Raw genomic sequence first — 6,631 nt, 5'->3', positions numbered from 1 at the left:
TGTGGAAAAACTGGGACTCTTATAAATTATTGATGGTAAGGTAAAATTTACATCTGTTTTGAAAATAGTTTGGCAGTTTCTTATAAATTAAAAATATACTTAATGTATGTCTTAACAATTCCACTCCTAGTTATTTATCTCAAAGAAATGACAATCAGTATTCACATTTATGTGCAAGGCTTTTACATAAATGTGTATAGCAGTTTTATTTATAATAAACAATATTTGGAGACCATTCAAATGTACATCGTAGATGAATAAGTAAAAAACTGCTATGTTTATACAATGGAATACAATTCAACAGCAATAAATATTTATATGTACCCTAATATTGATGAATTTCAAAACCATGGTGTATGAAAGAGGCAATGGGTCACACTTGTAACTCAAACCCAAGTATGACTATCACAGGCTCAGAATTCTGAATTTGTCCTATGTCTGACATGAGTGAGAATAGTTTCAAAACAGGGTATCAACACCATTTTGGCAAACTAACCTTATATGATCATATGAAAGAAACTGTCCTAGTCAATGGAAGTGAACTGGCTACCAACCAGGCCACTCTTCTGGAGCTAGATCTGACCATGGACTGAGTTTTTCAGGATTTCTTGTGACTCTTCATGCAGGTTTAATAATTAGAGATTATCCACCAGGCATGGTAGTGTGTGCCTGTAATTCTAGTGAGTCAGGTCACTGAGGCATGTGGATGGCAAATTCAAAGACAGCCTCAGCAATTTAGTGAGGCTCTAAGTAATTTAGTGAGACCCTGTCTCAAAATAAAAAAGGGCTGGGTATGTAGCTCAGTGGTTAATCACCCCCCTGGGTTCAATCCCTGGTACCTAAATAAATAAAATGGAGAATATACAAAATGTGAGAAACAGGGCCAGAGCCCATGCAGCTCCTGGTCTAAATTCAGTGTTTTCTGTCTGGATGGCACTGTTGGCCCTGGCAAGTACCAGGCACCACAGGTGGGCTTAGAAAAACTTGAGAAACACACTCTAAAGCACATCCCGCCCCCTACATTCTGGGACCCACATTGTTTGCTTGAGTCTAAGGCAATACTGTAGGGGAATGTTTCAGAAATTCAGTGGTGGTTATTCTTGTTTGGTCTGGGATGACAGTAAAAGATACTGTCATTAAACTATTTATCAGTGTCATCAAATTACTGTCAGTTCCAAACAATTCTGAACTAGCAGAGGCCAGGTAGCAGCACTTAACTGACAGAGGGGAGATGCACATGATTAACAAAATGAAGAGCAACGCTGGAGTCACAGTGAGGGGACTTTGAGCCACAGAATGACAACTAATAGACCATGCATTCTCAGAGGAGCAACATGTGAGTAGTCTAGTAGGGCATTATTATTGGACTTGTATGACCAGAACATTGAGAGCCTGTGAGCAGAAGCCTGATAACAGTTGTTGTAGTGAAAAATCCTTATCTTTCTGTAAGTCTCCAGATCTAAATAAGTTCTGAGACCCAGAGTCTGTTACTTGAAGGGGAACTATCCTTTGGAGAAAATGACTTGCACTTACAACACTAAGGTGTGTGACAAATGACTGGTGATCTTACCTACCACTTAGGTTACAAGATGTGGGGCAAGCATACAATAGAAATTGTTGGCCTGAAGCTATCACTCTTATTTTTCCGCCCCGGGGCCTCACTCACTCATATGCATACACCCCAATATGCAGGTCCAAACTCTGAACACCTCTACACAGCCAAAGTCCTCTTGGGTTTTCAGGTATCACACCAGCAGCATGATATACTCTTGACTGGAAAGAAATAGGGAATGAGTAGCATATAGGTTTTGGCAGTGGGCTCAGGCTAATTGGGGACAAGGGAGTGGGAAATCACATACTCCTAATACCTTGAGTATTGTTTTGAATTGGTGATGTGGGCTTTGAAGGGCATGTCCTTTTGGCCCTACACACATGCAAGGAGAGTTGTGGTTGGAGGCCAGAGCAGTCTTTTATTAAATGCAAGTCACAGAGGGGTTCTAGGCAGGGTTGTTATTTGTCTCTCAGGGTGACAGTGTACATTGGTGAGAGTTAATCATAGTTTTTGAGGACAAGTGGAATCCTCATATTTATCTCCTGACTTGAATAGTAGGAGCCATTGTGATATGATGGGCCAAGTAATAAAGCCACCAAAATTACCAGGGTCCCCCAATTTCATAGGCCAAAATGATAAATCAGAAGCCAAGTTATATTATCAGAGGAGTTTCAGAGATTAGTGTTACCCAAAACTTTAAAGTATACAGACATGATTGTTTCCAATTCACTTTACTTTTTGAGATCTTGCAAAACCCAATGGTACATAGCGGTTGCCTCTTATTATGGTAAATTCAACAGAGTGGCAGCACTAATTATAGTTGCTGTATCAACCATAACACTTCTTTGAAACATTATCAAACTTCTTCAGTCACTTGAAATACAACTATTAACTTTTAATCTACATTAGAAAAAAATGCCCTAGAGTAGTTTCTTTTATATGGGAAAAATAAGAGGATGTTGGAGGTCATGACCAAGTCAAGATGGCGCCTGGCAGTTTGCCAGGAGGAATGGTTTGTGAGGCAATGCCACCGAGCCATCAAGATGGTGGGGACTCCTTATTGGCTGATTGCTGTACCTGTAGGGGAGCAATGCTATGATTGGATGATGCTGATTGAGTCATGCTTTATGTAAATCAGTTAGATATATATACCTCTGCTGTTCTGCAATAAAGCAGTTCCTGCTTCAACCCACACAGTTGCTTGTCACCTCTCGGTTACTTTGCCCAGCTGGACTACGGCAAGAGTAGACCTTCCCTATCATTTATTTCTTAACTTTAGTCTTTAAGTTTTGGTTTTAAACATTCAGCAAGCCAGTTTCACCAGTATTAAAGTAAAAGTACTGGACTTTACATTTAATGTCTATAACTTTACAGTTGTTTATCCCTTCTATTCAATTGGGGTCAGTATTAGTGCTGGACATTAGCCTTATATCCTGTCTGTCCCATAGAGGATGGCCTATTATCTCAGATTAACTCAGGTTGTTATATATAAATTGTACTTTTGTAAGGCACTAACAGATAATAGTTAAATTTTACAAGGAAAATACAAAATGAAATTAACACGAGTAAAAACATGATTAGTTTGTATAATAGCTGTGATCTAAGAAACATACCCAAAACTTTAATTTAAACTTTAGTTTGAAGAACCCCAGTTTGGTAAAATGTTCTTCTAAACCTTATACTTTAAAGACTTGTATACTTGGAAGATACAAATACATTTAGGAAAATTCAGAATCTGTAGTGTAATACTCTAAAATAACAGTTGTTTAACCAGAGTTGTACAAACTCTAACTTATTTAAGACTATTTTCTCTAAATAATAAAATTTAACAGACACAAGAAATTACCTTGAGAGATAAGAGTAGATTAATGTTTTAAGGAATTACTTGTTATTTCAATAAGTTATTTCAACAAATGTATATTATTTCAATATATATTCAATATATTTCAAAGTTTAGACTAAACTTTGATTTATAACAGTACATTAATATTTGATCTTAGGAAAAAGACTTAAATAACTAACTGATTGTGATAATTTTATATAACCAATTTAGTTACACACAAACCTTATGAAATTTACCCTCCACAAACCTTCTGCAACTTACTTAGATATTCTACAACTTTTTATTTTACCACACAAAAGACTTTCTTATCCAGAAACATTTCTTTTTCCTTCCACTTTCATACTAAAACATATTTCTTTACCTAGAACCTTCTTATATCTCTTTCCTAGCTTTTTTTTCATTAATTTTTATTGTTGGTTGTTCAAAACATTACATAGTCCTTGACAAATCATATTTCACACTTTGATTCAAGTGGGTTATGAACTCCCATTTTTACCCCATATAGAGATTGCAGAATCACATTGGTTACACATCCACTGTTTTACATATTGCTATACTAGTGTCTGTTGTATTCTGCTGCCTTTCCTATCCTCTACTATCCCCCCTCCCCTCCCCTCCCATCTTCTCTCTCTACCCCATCTACTGTAATTCATTTCTCCCCCCTTTTTTTCCCCTTTCCCCTCACTTCCTCTTGTATGTAATTTTGTATAACCATCAGGGTCTCCTTCCATTTCCATGCAATTTCCCTTCTCTTTCGTTTTCCTTCCCACCTCTCACCCCTGTTTAATGTTAATCTTCTTCTCATGCTCTTCCTCCCAACTCTGTTCTTAGTTACTCTCCTTATATTAAAGAAAACATTTGGCATTTGTTTTTTAGGGATTGGCTGGCTTCACTTAGCATAATCTGTTCTAATGCCATCCATTTCCCTGCAAATTCAATGATTTTGTCATTTTTTAATGCAGAGTAATACTCCATTGTGTATAACTGCCACATTTTTTTTATCCATTCATCTATTGAAGGGCATCTAGGTTGGTTCCACAGTCTTGCTATTGTGAATTGTGCTGCTATGAACATCGATGTAGCAGTGTCCCTGTAGCATGCTCTTTTTAGGTCTTTAGGGAATAGACCGAGAAGGGGAATAGCTGGGTCAAATGGTGGCTCCATTCCCAGCTTTCCAAGAAATCTCCATACTGCTTTCCAAATTGGCTGCACCAATTTGCAGTCCCACCAGCAATGTACAAGTGTACCCTTTTCCCCACATCCTCGCCAGCACTTGTTGTTGTTTGACTTTCTAATGGCTGCCAATCTTACTGGAGTGAGATGGTGTCTTAGGGTGGTTTTGATTTGCATTTCTCTGACTGCTAGAGATGGTGAGCATTTTTTCATGTACTTATTGATTGATTGTAAGTCTTCCTCTGAGAAGTGTCTGTTCAGATCCTTGGCCCATTTGTTGATTGGGTTGTTTGTTCTCTTATTGTCTAATTTTTTGAGTTCTTTGTATACTCTGGATATTAGGGCTCTATCTGAAGTGTGAGGAGTAAAGATTTGTTCCCAGGATGTAGGCTCTCTATTTACCTCTCTTATTGTTTCTTTTGCTGAGAAAAAACTTTTTAGTTTGAGTAAGTCCCATTTGTTGATTCTAGTTATTAACTTTTGTGCTATGGGTGTCCTATTGAGGAATTTGGAGCCCGACCCCACAGTATGTAGATCGTAGCCAACTTTTTCTTCTATCAGATGGCGTGTCTCTGATTTGATATCAAGCTCCTTGATCCATTTTGAATTCACTTTTGTGCATGGCGAGAGAAAGGGATTCAGTTTCATTTTGTTGCATATGGATTTCCAGTTTTCCCAGCACCATTTGTTGAAGATGCTATCCTTCCTCCATTGCATGCTTTTAGCCCCTTTATCAAATATAAGGTAGTTGTAGTTTTCTGGATCGGTTTCTGTGTCCTCTATTCTGTACCATTGGTCCACCCGCCTGTTTTGGTACCAGTACCATGCTGTTTTTGTTACTATTGCTCTGTAGTATAGTTTGAAGTCTGGTATCGCTATACCGCCTGATTCACACTTCCTGCTTAGCATTGTTTTTGCTATTCTGGGTCTTTTATTTTTCCATATGAATTTCATGATTGCTTTCTCTATTTCTACAAGAAATGCCGTTGGGATTTTGATTGGCATTGCATTAAACCTATAGAGAACTTTTGGTAATATTGCCATTTTGATGATGTTAGTTCTGCCTATCCATGAACAGGGTATATTTTTCCATCTTCTAAGATCTTCTTCTATTTCTCTCTTTAGGGTTCTGTAGTTTTCATTGTATAAGTCTTTCATCTCTTTTGTTAGGTTGATTCCCAAGTATTTTTTTTTTTTTTTTGAAGATATTGTGAATGGAGTGGTTGTCCTCATTTCCATTTCAGAGGATTTGTCGCTGATATACAGGAATGCCTTTGATTTATGCGTGTTGATTTTATATCCTGCCACTTTGCTGAATTCATTTATTATCTCTAATAGTTTCTTTGTAGACCCCTTTGGGTCTGCTAGGTATAGAATCATGTCACCTGCAAATAGTGATAATTTAAGTTCTTCTTTTCCTATTTTGATGCCTTTAATTTCTTTTGTCTGTCTAATTACTCTGGCCAGTGTTTCGAGAACTATGTTGAACAGAAGTGGAGAGAGAGGGCATCCCTGTCTTGTTCCAGATTTTAGAGGGAATGCCTTCAGTTTTTCTCCATACAGAATGATGCTAGCCTGAGGCTTAGCATAGATTGCTTTTACAATATTGAGGTATGTTCCTGTTATCCCTAGTTTTTCTAGAGTTTGAACATAAAGGGATGCTGTACTTTGTCGAATGTTTTTTTTGCATCTATCGAGATGATCATATGGTTCTTATTTTTAAGTCTATTGATGTGGTGAATAACATTTATTGATTTCCGTCTATTGAACCAGCCTTGCATCCCAGGGATGAATCCTACTTGATCATGGTGCACAATTTTTTTGATATGTTTTTGTATCCGATTCACCAGAATTTTATTGAGGATTTTTGCATCTAGGTTCATTAGAGATATTGGTCTGTAGTTTTCTTTCTTTGAAGTGTCTTTGTCTGGTTTAGGAATCAGGGTGATGTTGGCCTCGTAGAATGAATTTGGAAGTTCTCCCTCTTTTTCTATTTCCTGAAGTAGCTTGAAAAGTATTGGCATTAGTTCCTCTTTAAAGGTTTTGTAAAACTCTGCTGTATA

The sequence above is a fragment of the Marmota monax genome, unplaced genomic scaffold (assembly GCF_021218885.2).
Source record: "Marmota monax isolate L192 unplaced genomic scaffold, Marmota_monax_Labrador192_F-V1.1 WCK01_AAM20220418_F8-fsc00063, whole genome shotgun sequence".
NCBI lineage: Eukaryota > Metazoa > Chordata > Mammalia > Rodentia > Sciuridae > Marmota > Marmota monax.
Note: the sequence above shows the minus strand (reverse complement) of the source record.